The 14,753-nt window shown below is 42.5% G+C and overlaps 1 protein-coding gene across 1 annotated transcript in view; it reads right to left on the bottom strand.

The window, feature by feature from the left end:
- The window catches only part of ARSF (arylsulfatase F), an 84,785-nt gene that overhangs the window by 54,933 nt on the left and 15,099 nt on the right, over positions 1–14,753 (bottom strand). The window lies entirely within an intron of this gene.

Raw genomic sequence — 14,753 nt, 5'->3', positions numbered from 1 at the left:
AGTACACATGTTAAGAAGATGTGAACTTATTCCCTAGAATGAAAATTTACATATAAAGGGCCGTGCTTTTTTTTTTTTTTTTTTTTTTTTGAGATAGTCTCATTCTCTTGCCCAGGCTGGAGTGCAGTGGCACAATCTCAGCTCACTAAAATCTCTGCCTCCTGGTCTTAAACGATTCTCCTGCCTCAGCCTCCTGAGGAGCTGGAATTACAGGTGCCTGCCACCATGTCTAGCTATTTTTTTCCTCCTGATTTTATTTTATTAATTTATTTTTATTATACTTTAAGTTCTAGGGTACATGTGCACAACATGCAGGCCCGTTACATAGGTATACATGTGCCATGCTGGCCTGCTGTATCCATCAGCCCGTCATTTACATTAGGTATATCTCCCAGTGCTATCCCTTCCCCCGCCCCCCACCCAATGACAGGCCCAGTGTGTGATGTTCCCCACTCTGTGTCCAAGTGTTCTCATTGTTCAATTCCCACCTATGAGTGAGAACATGTGGCGTTTGGTTTTCTGTCCTTGTGATAGTTTGCTCAGAATGATGGTTTCCAACTTCATCCATGTCCCTGCAAAGGATGTGAACTCATCCTTTTTTATGGCTGCATAGTATTCCATGGTGTATATGTGCCACATTTTCTTAATCCAGTCTATCATTGATGGACTTTTGGGTTGGTTCCAAGTCTTTGCTATTGTGAATAGTGCCACAATAAACATATGTGTGCATGTGTCTTTATAGTAGCATGATTTATAATGCTTTGGGTATGGGTATATACCCAGTAATGGGATTGCTGGGTCAAATGGTATTGCTAGCTCTAGATCCTTGAGGAATCGCCACACTGTCTTCTGCAATGGTTGAACTAGTTGACAGTCCCACCAGCAGTGTAAAAGTGTTCCTATTTCTCCACATCCTCTCCAGCACCTGTTGTTTCCTGACTTTTTAGTGATTGCCATTCTAACTGGTGTGAGATGGTATCTCATTGTGGTTTTGATTTGCATTTCTCTGATGGCCAGTGATGATGAGCATTTTTTCATATGTCTGTTGGCTGCATAAATGTCTTCTTTTGAGAAGTGTCTGTTCATATCCTTTGCCCACTTTTCGATGGGGCTGTTTGTTTTTTTCTTGTAAATTTGTTTAAGCTCTTTGTAGATTCTGGATATTAGCCCTTTGTCAGATGGTTAGATTGCAAAGATTTCCTCCCATTCTGTAGGTTGCCTGTTCACTCTGATGGTAGTTTATTTTGCTGTGCAGGAGCTCTTTCGTTTAATTAGATGCCATTTGTCTATTTTGGCTTTTGTTACCATTGCTTTTGGTGTTTTAGTCATGAAGTCCTTGCCCATGTCTATGTCCTGAATGGTATTGCCTAGGTTTTCTTCTAGGGTTTTTATGGTTTTAGGTCTAACATTTAAGTCTTTAATCCATCTTGAATTAATTTTTGTATAAGGTATAAGGAAGGGATCCAGTTTCAGCTTTTTACGAATGACTAGCCAGTTTTCCCAGCACCGTTTATTAAATAGGGAATCCTTTCCCCATTTCTTGTTTCTGTCAGGTTTGTCAAAGATCAGATGGTTGTAGACGTGTGGTGTTATTTCTGGGGCCTCTGTTCTGTTCCATTGGTCTATATCTCTGTTTGGGTATGAGTACCATGCTGTTTTGGTTACCGTAGCCTTGTAGTATAGTTTGAAGTCAGGTAGCATGATGCCTCTAGCTTTGTTCTTTTGGCTTAGGATTGTCTTTGCAATTTGGGCTCTTTTTTGGTTCCATATGAACTTTAAAGTAGTTTTTTCCAATTCTGTGAAGAAAGTCATTGGTAGCTGGATGGGGATGACATAGAATCTATAAATTACCTTGGGCAGTATGGCCATTTTCACAATATTGATTCTTCCTATCCAGTGAGCATGGAATGTTCTTCCATTTTTTTGTGCCCTCTTTTATTTCATTGAGCAGTGGTTTGTAGTTCTCCTTGGAGAGGTCCTTCACATTCCTTGCAAGTTGGATTCCTAGGTATTTTATTCTCTTTGCAGCAGTTGTGAATGGGAGTTCATTCATGATTTGGCTCTCTGTTTGTCTGTTATTGGTGTATAAGAATGCTTGTGATTTTTGCACATTGATTTTGTATCCTGAGACTTTTCTGAAGTTGCTTATCAGCTTAAGGAGATTTGGGGCTGAGACGATGGGTTTTCTAAATATACAATCATGCCATCTGCAAACAGGGACAATTTGACTTCCTCTTTTCCTAATTGAATACTCTGTATTTCTTTCTCTTGCCTGATTGCCCTGGCCAGAACTTCCAACATTATGTTGAATAGGAGTGGTGAGAGAGGGCATCCCTGTCTTGTACCAGTTTTCAAAGGGAATGCTTCCAGTTTTTGCCCATTCAGTATGATATTGGCTGTGAGTTTGTCATAAATCGCTCTTATTATTTTGAGATACATCCCATCAAAACCTAGTTTATTGAGAGTTTTTAGCATGAAGGGCTGTTGAATTTCGTTGAAGGCCTTTTCTGCATCTATTGAGATAATCGTTTGGTTTTTGTCTTTGGTTCTGTTTATATGCTGGATTATGTTTATCGATTTGCATATGTTGAACCAGTCTTGCATCCCAGGTATGAAGCCCACTTGATCATGGTGGATAAGCTTTTTGATGTGCTGCTGGATTCGGTTTGCCAGTATTTTATTGAGGATTTTTGCATCGATGTTCATCAGGGATATTGGCCTAAAATTCTCTTTTGTTGTTGTGTTTCTGCCAGACTTTGGTATCAGGATGATGCTGGCCTCATAAAATGAGTTAGGGAGGATTCCCTCTTTTTCTATTGATTGGAATAGTTTCAGAAGGAATGGTACCCCTCCTCTTTGTACCTCTGGTAGAATTCAGCTGTGAATCCGTCTGGTCCTGGACTTTTTTTGGTTGGTAGGCTATTAATTATTGCCTCAATTTCAGAGCCTGTTATTGGTCTATTCAGAGATTCAATTTCCTCCTGGTTTCGTCTTGGGAGGGTGTATGTGTCCAGGAATCTATCCATTTCTTCTAGATTTTCTAGTTTATTTGCTTAGAGGTGTTTATGGTATTATCTGATGGTAGTTTGTATTTCTGTGGGATTGGTGGTGATATTCCCTTTATCATTTTTTATTGCATCTATTTGATTCTTCTCTCTTTTCTTCTTTATTAGTGTTGCTAGCAGTCTATCAATTTTGTTGATCTTTTCAAAAAAACAGCTCCTGGATTCATTGATTTTTTTGAATGGTTTTTTGTGTCTCTATCTCCTTCAGTTCTGCCCTGATCTTAGTTATTTCTTGCCTTCTGCTAGCTTTTGAATTTGCTTGCTCATGCTTCCCTAGTTCTTTTCACTGTGATGTTAGGGTGTCAATTTTAGATCTTTCCTGCTTTCTCTTGTGGGCATTTAGTGCTATAAATTTCCCTCTACACACTGCTTTAAATGTGTCCCAGAGATTCTGGTATGTTGTGTCTTTGTTCTCATTGGTTTCAAAGAACATCTTTATTTCTGCCTTCATTTCGTTATGTACCCAGTAGTCATTCAGGAGCAGGTTGTTCAGTTTCCATGTAGTTGTGCAGTTTTGAGTGAGCTTCTTAATCCTGAGTTGTAATTCGATTGCACTGTTTTCTGAGAGACAGTTTGTTGTGATTTCTGTTCTTTTACATTTGCTGAGGAGTGCTTTACTTCCAACTATGTGGTCAATTTTGGAATAAGTGCGATGTGGTGCTGAGAAGAATTTGGGGTGAAGAGTTCTGTAGATGTCTATTAGGTCTACTTGGTGCAGAGCTGGATATCCTTTTTAACCTTCTGTCTCATTGATCTGTCTAATGTTGACAGTGGGGTGTTAAAGTCTCCCATTATTATTGTGTGGGAGTCTAAGTCTCTTTGTAGGTCTCTAAGGACTTGCTTTATGAATCTGGGTGCTCCTGTATTGGGTGCATATATATTTAGGATAGTTAGCTCCTCTTGTTGAATTGATCCCTTTACCATTATGTAATGGCCTTCTTTGTCTCTTTTGATCTTTGTTGATTTAAAGTCTGTTTTGTCAGAGACTAGGATTGTAACCCCTGCTCTTTTTTTGCTTTCCGTTTGCTTGGTAGATCTTCCTCCATCCCTTTATTTTGAGCCATTTGTGTCTCTGCACATCAGATGGGTCTCCTGAATACAGCACACTGTTGGGTCTTGACTCTTTATCGAATTTGCCAATCTGTGTCTTTTAATTGGGGCATTTAGCCCATTTACATTTAAGGTTAATGTTGTTATGTGTGAATTTGATCCTGTCATTATGATATTAGCTGGTTATTTTGCTCGTTAGTTGATGCAGTGTCTTCCCAGCATCGATGGTCTTTACAATTTGGCATGCTTTTGCAGTGGCTGATACCAGTTGTTCCTTTCCATGTTTAGTGCTTCCTTCAGGAGCTCTTGTAAGGCAGGCCTGGTGGTGACAACATCTCTCAGCATTTGCTTGTCTGTAAAGGATTTTATTTCTCCTTCATTTATGAAGTTTAGTTTGGCTGGATATGAAATTCTAGATTGAAAATTCTTTTCTTTAAGAATGTTGAATATTGGCCCCCATTCTCTTCTGACTTTAGAGTTTCTGCAGAGAGATCTGCTGTTAGTCTGATGGTCTTCCCTTTGTGGGTAACCCGACCTTTCTCTCTGGCTGCCCTTAACATTTTTTCCTTCATTTCAACCTTGGTGAATTTGACAATTAAGTGTCTTGGGGTTGCTATTCTCTAGGAGTATCTTTGTGGCAGTCTCTGTATTTCCTGAATTTGAATGTTGGCCTGCCTTGCTACATTGGGGAAGTTCTCCTGGTTAATATCCTGAAGAGTGTTTTCCAACTTGGTTTCATTCTCCCTGTCACTTTCAGGTATACCAGTCAAATGTAGATTTGGTCTTTTCACATAGTCCCATATTTGTTGGAGGTTTGGTTCGTTTCTTTTTACTTTTTTCTCTCTAAACTTCTCCTCTCATTAATTTGATCTTCAATCACTGATGCCCTTTCTTCCACTTGATGGAATCGGCTATTGAAGCTTGCGCATGCATCACGTAGTTCTCATGCCATGGTTTTCAGCTCCATCTGGTCATTTAAGGTCTTCTCTACACTATTTATTCTAGTTAGCCATTCGTCCAATCTTTTTTCAAGGTTTTTAGCTTCCTTGTGATGGGTTTGAACATCCTCCTTTAGCTCAGAGAAGTTTGTTATTACCAGCCTTCTGAAGCCTACTTCTGTCAACTCGTCAAAGTCATTCTCCATCCAGCTTTGTTCCATTGCTGGTGAGGAGCTGCGATCCTTTGGAGGTGAAGAGGTACTCTGGTTTTCAGAATTTTCAGCTTTTCTGCTCTGGTTTCTCCCCATCTTTGTGATTTAATCTACCTTTGGTCTTTGATGTTGGTGACCTACAGATGGAGTTTTGCTGTGGATGTCCTTTTTGTTGATGTTGATGCTATTCCTTTCTGTTTGTTAGTTTTCCTTCTGATAGTCAGGTCCCTCGGCTGCAGGTCTGTTGGAGTTTGCTGGAGGTCCACTCCAGACTCTATTTGCCTGGGTATCACTAGTGGAGACTGCAGAACAGCAAATATTGCAGAACAGCAAATATTGCAGAACAGCAAATATTGCTACCCGATCTTTCCTCTGGAAGCTTTGTCCCAGAGGGGCACCTAGTTGTATGAGGTGTCAGTTGGCCCCTACTGAGAGATGTCTCCCAGTTAGGCTACATAGGGGTCAGGGACCCACTTGAGGAGGCAGTCTGTCCGTTCTCAGAGCTCAAACACCATCCTGGGAGAACCACTGCTCTCTTCGGAGCTGTCAGACAGGGACGTTTAAGTCTGCAGAGGTTTCTGCTGCCTTTTGTTCAGCTATGCCCTGCCCCCAGAGGTGGAATCTACAGAGGCAATAGGCCTTGCTGAACTGCAGTGGGCTCTGCCCAGTTTAAGCTTCCCTGGCCACTTGTTTACCTACTCAAACCTCAGCAATGGTGGATGCCCCTCCCCCAGCCAGGCTACTGCCTTACAATTCAATCTCAGACTGCTGCGCTAGCAGTGAGCAAGGCTCCATGGGCATGGGACCTGCCAAGACAGGTGTGAGATATAATCTCCTGGTGTGCGGTTTGCTAAGACCTAAATGCTCAGTATTTAGGCAAGAGTGTCCCAATTTTCCAGGAACAGTCTGTCATGGCTTCCCTTGGCTAGGAAAGGGAAATTCCCCCACCCCTTGTGCTTCCCAGGTGAGGCAATGCCCTGCCCTGTTTTGGCTTGCCCTCTGTGGGCTGCACCCACTGTCCAACCAGTCCCAATTAGATGAACCAGGTACCTCAGTTGGAAATGCAGAAATCACTAGTTTTCTGCATTGATTACTCTGGGAGCTGCAGACCAGAGCTGTTTCTATTTGGCCATCTTGGAATGGAATCCCAATTTTTGTATTTTTAGTAGAGATGGGGTTTCACCATGTTGGTCAGGCTGGTTTCAAACTCCTGATCTCAGGTGATCCACCCACCCCGGCCTCCCAGAGTGCTGGGATTACAAGCATGAGCTACCGCACCTGGCCGCATTTTCAACCCAAACAATAAAATACAAAGAATAAAAGTGTCTGTAATTCAGATTCCCACAGCAGCTCCATGACCGTCAGTTTGCAGTCCCATTGGTGAATTAGTTAAGTGACTCAAGTGACTCTGCTTTCTACAGATTCCTCTCCTCCCAGCATCCAGGACTCTCTTGATTCATTCTGTTTCTCTGTGGAATGAGTGTTCACTTTGAGGACTTCTTTCAGAATCCCTACTTATAATCACAGAAAGGTTTTCCACCTTCGTGCAACTGCTCAAGGTAAAATCTTGGTTTCTAAAGAATTTACTAATCTCTTTTTTTCTTTTTCTTTTTCTTTTAGAACAGGGTCTCATTCTATCACCCAAGCTGGAGTGCAGTGGTATAATAAGAGCTCGCTGCAGCCCTCAGCCTCCTAAGCTCAAAAGATCCTCCAGTCTCAGCCTCTGGAGTGGCCAGAACTACAGGCTTGCACCACTGTACCTAGGTAATTTCTTTATTTTCTATTTTTTTGTAGAGATGAGGTCTCTATATTGCCCAGGCTGGTTTTGAACTCCTGGCCTCAAAGAATCCTCCTGCCTTGGCCTCATGAAGCACTGTGATTATAGGTGTGAGCCATCATGCCCAGCCTAGATTTACTGATCTTGATATGTTCTGCCTTTTCTGACTCCCTTTTATGTTGACAAAAACAGCAAGTAGCATGCCTGTAGTCCCAGCTACTCAGGAGACTGAGGTGAGGGATTCCTTGGGCCTAGAAGTTCTGGGCTATGGTGCGCTATGCGGATCAGGTGGCTGCACTAAGTTCAGCACCAACATGGTGACCTCCCAGGAGCAGAAGACCACCAGGCTGCCTAAGGCCAGGTGAACCACCCTAAGTCACAAATGCAGCAGGTCAAAACTCCCATGCTAATCAGTGGTGGAATCATGTGTCTGAATAGTCTCTGTACTCCAGCCTGGGCAACACAGCAAGACCCTATCTCCTAAAAAAAAAACAAAAAAACAAAAACAGTAACATAGCCACACTTAGCTAAATTCTAAACTATGGTTCATGCTACCTAATCAGTTGTGTCTATTTAATGCAATAATGCCATTGCACACAACAGTCATAAGGGCAGGAAAAGAAAACACTAGAACACACAATGAAAAGGAACAAACCTTTGAACAAACCAGGTGTTGTTTCTTGAGTCATGTAAGTCAAAGGCAGTCCTATTAAAGGTCATGATTTGCAATGTTCTGGTGTCCATTGAGTGGTTGTCGGGGTAGGGTGCATGTGTCTGACTTTACCCAAATTGTTCAGAAATGGCACTTGCCTGCCATCTCTGAAAGACACAGATGAATCTTAATATAGTCCTTGTACATAGTTTTTCTATGTTTTTTTTTCCAGTAGGACAAGAAATACATGGAAGACTTCATTGTCATGCTGGTATGGTGACCCAGTGAAGACAAAGCTCCCCTAAGTAAATTGATAGCATGTGTATTTTATCAAAGTTTGCATTTCTTTCGAAGTGTAGCATCTGGCCAGGTATAATGCTCCCTCTTCTAGGAAATAGAGTGAAATTGTAATGAATGCAATACTTATCACTGACATGTCTATATCCCTGAAACTCTTGGAGTTCACTTTTCTCATGGGTGAAATCAAGATTGGTGTGTTATCTGTGCATAGCCTTTGATGTAAAGATAATGACACTCTCCAGCCACATTCCCTAGAAAATTTCAGCTGCCCCCTAGTAAGACGTTATGACTGTTACTCTTCAGAATTATGGGATGAAGAGGGCCCCATAAACCATCTCACTGAAATAGAATCAGAACCACCCACTCTTCTAGGAGCTGAAGGGAGCTTTTAAGCAGATCACAGATGACTAAGTGTCCTGGTAATGTCAGAGTTTCTGCGGAAAAAAAAAAAAAAAAAAAAAAAAAACCCTAATAAAGAACAAAAGTGCTCCCCGCATTTCTGATGCAGGAGATAATTCTTGCTGAAGCAAAGCAAAACAAACTAATTTTTTTGCTTCTCATTAATATAAATTTTGCTTAACAATATTCAGCTCCAAAGAAGATATGACACATGTCATTTTGCAATAAGCAATCTGCTAGGGTGTTTTTAATGAAAAAATATCCAGGGATCTATCAAATGATGGGCAACTGACTCTTTTACCCCAAAAGCAAAGTTCATCTGTTCATGGAAAATGTATAAAATGCCAGCTGAGCATCTGACTTCCAGGGTAGACTTTGGAGTCACAACGAATGGAATCATAATAGCTCCTCTCTCAGCAAAGAGGATCAGTGTCAGTCGTGGCTATTAAAAAGTGCAATAAAGTGTTACAGGCAACAAGCTGAATGTATCCTGGGTTGAAATGGACACAGGTTAGAAAGCGAAAGGAATTCTACCTAGGGTGATCAGAGGAGAATCATAGAAAAAGGTCAATGTTTTCCCGTTTTCTAATAAATCAGTCAGCCTGTCTACAAGAAAATTGAGTGAAGCAGATTTTGTTTAAGATTTGGGTTAAAGTCAGCCCTGCCTCCATCTATTTCAGGTTGGGTGGAGAGGGTCATTCTCTTTAACAAGATGTTGTTTTGATACGATCCAGTGTGTTCAATTCTTTTAAATGTCTAGACTAGACATTGAAATTAAGAATGATGCTTCCTCCGGGAGTGGTGGGCCACGCCTGGAATCCCACCACTTGTGGCTTGAGCCCAGGAGTTCGAGACCAGCCTGGCCAACAGGGTGAAACCCCATCTCTACTAAAAATACAAAAATTAGCCGAGTGTGGTGGCACATGACTGTAATCCCAACTACTCGGGAGTCTGAGACAGAAGCATCACTTGAACCCGGGAGCCAGAGATTGCAGTGAGCCGAGATGACGCCACTGTGCTCCAGCCTGGGCGACAGAGGGAAACTTCATTTCCAAAAAACAAAAATGATGGTGTGACCCGGCGCAGTGGCTCACACCTGTAATCTCAACACCTTGGGAGGTTGAGGCAGTCAGATTGATTGAGCCTGGGAGTTTGAGACTAGACTGGGCAACATAGTGAGACCCCGTCTCTACAAAAAATATTATAGAAAAATTAGCCAGGCATGGAGGCACACACCTGTGGTCCCCGTTACTCAGGAGGCTGAGGTGGGATGATCACTTCAGCTCAGGGCTTTGAGGCTGCAATGAGCTGAAATTCCGCCACTGTCTTACAGCCTGGGAAACAGCAAAATCCCATCTCAAAAACAACTTTTTAAGTTAAAAATTCAAGACAAAAAGAACGATGCTGCGTTTTTTTGTTTTTTTTTTTTTTTTTTTTTTCAAACCTTAAATCCAAGTAGGTTATTAGGGAGGTAATTGAGGGAGCATTGATCAGGGAAAGAGGAAGAGAGACAGGGAAAGGCAGGAAGCCAGCAGAGGTTGTACTTATGAAGCAGCTTGCCACCGGGCTATTGAAGCTGAGTCCTGTGCAGAAACATGGAGATTCAACGACAGACCCTCAGAATTATCCAACCCAGGGATGATGAAGATGAGATATTTATCCTAGAATTCCTTTCCATCCTTCTGTCCCAGCACCTTTATTTGGTCTTCCATGTAGGGGCTGAGAGCAGAGTCAACAAGACAATTTTGCCATGTGCTATGGCGGCTAGGACCATGGAGCCGCAAGCTGTGTGCAGGCAGCATTCGCCATAGACACGTGCTTCTGCGTTAACTTGGAGGCTTCCTTGACCACTCTTCATATTTCCTGACGGTTGACTTGAACAAGAGGGATGAGGGAAGCAGAAACGAGGCGATCTTGTCCAGCAATAGTTTGAAATAGGCATAGTTTACTCCCAAAAGTAGGAATTGGGGACAAAGATATATATATATATTTTTTTTTTCTTCGAGACGGAGTTTTGCTCTTGTTGCCCAGGTTGGAGTGCAATGGCGCGATCTCGGCTCACCGCAACCTCCGCCTGCCACGTTCAAGTGATACTCTTGCCTCAGCCTTCCGAGTAGCTGGGATTATAGGCATGTGCCACCATGCCCGGCTAATTTTGTATTTTCAGTAAAGACGGGGTTTCTCCATGTTGGTCAGGCTGGTCTCAAACTCTCAACCTCAGGTGATCCATCCACCTCTGCCTCCCAAAGTGCTGAGATTACAGGCATGAGCCACTGCGCCCAGCCAAAGATTGGATTTTAAGTGCAGTTTTGGCTGGGTGCGTTTGGCTCACGCCTGTAATCCCAACACTTTTGAGAGGCTGAAGCGGGCAGATCACCTGAGGTCAAGAGTTCAAGACCAGCCCGACCAACATGGTGAAACCCCATCTCTACTAAATACAAAAAAAATTAGCCAGGCGTAGTGGCACGTGCCTGTAATCCCAGATACTCGGGAGGCTGAGGCAGGAGAATCGCTTAAACCTGGGAGGCAGAGATTGCAGTGACCCGAGATTGTGTCATTGCACTCCAGCCTGGGCAACGACGGCAAAACTCTGTCCAAAAAAAAAAAAGAGAGAGCAGTTTCATGCATTGATCCTAAAGGTTGGGTTTATCTCCAACTTATCTAAACTTTCAGGAACGCTTAGCGATTTGAATTCCATAGAGAAAAGTAAACAGCTTTGAAAGACTTCATGGGTTTTAAGAGGACACTTAGTCGGGTGCGGGGGCTCACACCTGTCATTCCAGTACTGTGGGAGGCCAAGGTAAGAGGATGGCTTGAAACCAGGAGTTTGAAACCAGTCTGGACCACATAGTGAGACTCTCCCCCTATTTCAAGTAATGATAATAACAATAATAATAATAGAGGAGGCTGATTGGAAGCTGCAAATTTTTAAATAAGGAAAAAGGTCATTGTGGAGTCACATTCCTGAGGAAAGGCATTTGTAAGAAGCTTGTGAGGAGACGCCCTGAGAACCGGGGCTGATGTCCCTTCAGGAAGAAAAGAATAGATCGTCAATGCTGGGACCTTGGAGGTGGTAACAGAGAATTTGGGTTTTATCTGACAGTGAAGGAGAGCTGTCTCATGATTTATGACCAAGGCCCATCCACTCTGGCTCGTGTTCCAATATCAATACACTTGACCAAGTACAGCACACACTGTAAAGTGAGTGTGCAGCTGGGACCAGGAACAGGCATTCTTTCTTGAGAAACCACAGTGTGTCTCTGAAAAAAAGTCCAGTAGGTAGGCTGGGTGCAGTGGCTCACGCCTGTAATCTCAGCACTTTGGAAGGCCCAGCACTTTGAGTTGAGGAGTTCGAGACGAGCCTGGCCAAAATGGCGAAACCCCATCTCTACTAAAAAACAAAAAACAAACAAACAAAAAAAGTAGGCCGGGCATGGTGGCTTATGCCTGTAATCCCAGCACTTTGGGATTGGGAGGCCCAGGAGGGCAGATCACCTGAGGTCAGAAGTTCGAGACCAGTCTGGCCAACATGGTGAAACCCCGTCTCTACTAAAAATACAAAAATTAGCCAGGCGTGGTGGCGGGCACGTGTAATCCCAGCTACTTAGGAGGCTGAGGCAGGAAAATCGGTTGAACCTGGGAGGTGGAGGTTGCAGTGAGCCAAGATCATGCCACTGCACTCCAGCCTATATGACAAGAACGAAACTCCATCTCAAAAAAAAAAAAAAATTACCCAGGTGGGGTGGCATGCACCTGTGGTCCGGAAGGCTGAGGCAGGAGAATGGCTTGAACTCAGGAGGTGGAGGTTGCAGTGAGCCGAGATCACGCCACTGCACCCCAGCCTGGGCGACAAGAGTGAAATTCCATCTCAAAAAATAAATAAATAAAATAAAATAAAAATAAAAATAAATTACAAGTAGTGACAAGCTGAGGGCTAAGGATGTTACAGGGTAATAGCTTGATAGTTTTTGTAAATCTAACCAAATTTAAAAATTAATTTGTAATTGGCCAGGCGTGGTGGCACATGCCTGTAATCCCAGCTACTCGGGAGGCTGAGGCATAAGAATTGCTTGAATTCGGGAGGCAGAGGTCGCAGTGAGCTGAGATCACGCCACTGCACTTCACCCTGGGCAACAGAGCGAGACTGTTTAAAAAAAAAAAAAGGTTGTGGACAGAGCATTCATACCTGCTGAACATTTATTTTGACCAAGAAATGATCTCTCAATGTACAACTGCAAATCAAGGAAGTTCAAATTATCAGAGGACATGTCAGAAATTCTCCCTAAATAAAATGTCTGAAAAAGTGTATTTCCAAATGTGGTCCATCTCACCTACAGTGTCCTCCCGTGGAACTTCATATGCAGCTCAATATAAATGCTGGGAGCTTTCTCATGATGTCAGTTTCTGGGCATAGTTTCCAGGAAACCAGTTTTCTGCAACTGCCTCACTCCATGCCAGAACTTGCTAACAGAACTTGCTAATTTGCAGCCTGTTCACTTCTTCTTGTTTCGCATCTGCTAATTCTGGGGTAGCGACCTCACTCAGTCTTTCTCAGCAATAATAATTAAGAAAATACTTTCCTTGACAGACAAGTTAGACAAGCAGGATGAATTTCAGAGAGACAGGTTCTTTAAAAGATTCCTAGATGCCTTCAGTGTGCAATAACAATAATTCTAAAATATGTTTAGTGTGTGATAGGTGAAAAAGGATTGCAGGCGTGCGCATAGAAAAAGGTAGCTGCAATCAGGGAGATAGGTTTCATACTGTTTTGTTTTGACTTCTTTGAATGTATCTTTTTTTGTTGTTGTTGTTTGAGACAAGTTCTCACTGTCACCCATGCTGGAGTGCAGTGGTGTGATTATAGCTCATTGCAGCCTCAATTCCTGGACTCAAGTGATCCTCCTGCCTCAGGCTCCCAACATGTTGTGATTACAGATGTGACTGACCGTGCCCAGGCTGAATGTATCATTTTTATAGTAGAATATAATTTGAGCTGTTTCTTTTTAATCAGTGATTTCAAAAACTGTAAAAGAACCTCTGTTGGTAATAGAAGAAAATTACACCCATGCTTAAGATAGAATATTTAGGGCTACACTTAAAGAATCAAAGCTTTTTGGTCAAAGTGGACTAGCAAAGCCAAAATATGAAGGACATGCAGAAAAAATAAATGAAGTATCGCAAATGTTTGAATTTGACAAAACATAGGTGAAAGTACTACATTGCTGAAGACTAAATGAATGCTTAAATACAGCGAGGCATAGACCCTGTCATAGGATATGGGTTATGCAGAGTTATGCATTTGTTTTTTCTTAGCAGAAGCTTGGTGTCATAACAAGTGCAGTCGACAAGGCAGCTTCATTTTACAATGATGCCACTGGAATAGAGAATCTCAGAGGTGACTCAACAATAAGTGATTAAAATAAAATTAGTTAAAAATAATGTGATGGGTGACAGTAGAATACAAGCTTTGTAGTTGTTGTTGTTGTTGTTGTTGTTGTTGTTGTTTTGAGACAGCATCTGGCTTCATTGCCCAGGCTGGAGTGCAATGGTATAATTTTGGCTCACTGCAACCTCTGGCTCCTGAGCTCAAGCAGTCCTCCCACCTCAGCCTCCCAAGTAGCTGTGATTACAGGTGTGCACCACGACACCCAGCTAATTTTTTAATTTTTTGTAGAGACGAGATCTCTCTATGCTGCCCAGGCTGGTCTTGAACTCCTTGGCTCAAGCTATCCTTGGCCTTGGCCTCTCAAAGTGCTAGGATTACAGGAGTGAGCCACCATGCCTGGCCAATTTTTTAACCTCAATCAAGCAATAAAGGAAAGTGTACACCATCTCCAACTTTGCCGCTTTTTTCCTGAGAGATAAAAATGAACACACTAATAACTTTGGAAGGCAAAAATCTCTTCTTTGTGATCAGTGCTTAGAGGGAAACATTCATGACCATCTTCTCCTAGGCTGTCCCAACTGTCTGCTCAGTAAAAGTCATAAGGAAGGGTGACATGAGGAAATGGCTTCAAAAGACCACACCTGTTCCATTGGCCTTGAAGTTAGATAATCTATTTCTGCCTCTACCAAAAATGTAACTCTATCTTTGGACAAGCTCCTTCCTGTCTCTTAGTCTCTGTTGCCACATATGCAAGACTCAAGGAATGTTTTCCCCATCTAACCGGTGTAGGTGCCTGTGTGAAAAGAAATAGAACGTGGAGCAGAGTAGATGCTACACTTTAAAGATCAGTTTCTCCCTCCATCTCCTTGGGAACTGCATCTTCCTTACAGTTAAAACCCTGTAAATGCTACATACATTTTTCTCACTTTTAGAATTGAAGGGTATAAAGTTAGGAAACCCAGTGGAAGTTGCAG

Source organism: Rhinopithecus roxellana, chromosome 7 (genome assembly GCF_007565055.1).
Source record: "Rhinopithecus roxellana isolate Shanxi Qingling chromosome 7, ASM756505v1, whole genome shotgun sequence".
NCBI lineage: Eukaryota > Metazoa > Chordata > Mammalia > Primates > Cercopithecidae > Rhinopithecus > Rhinopithecus roxellana.
This window is presented reverse-complemented; position numbering and strand designations above follow the sequence as displayed.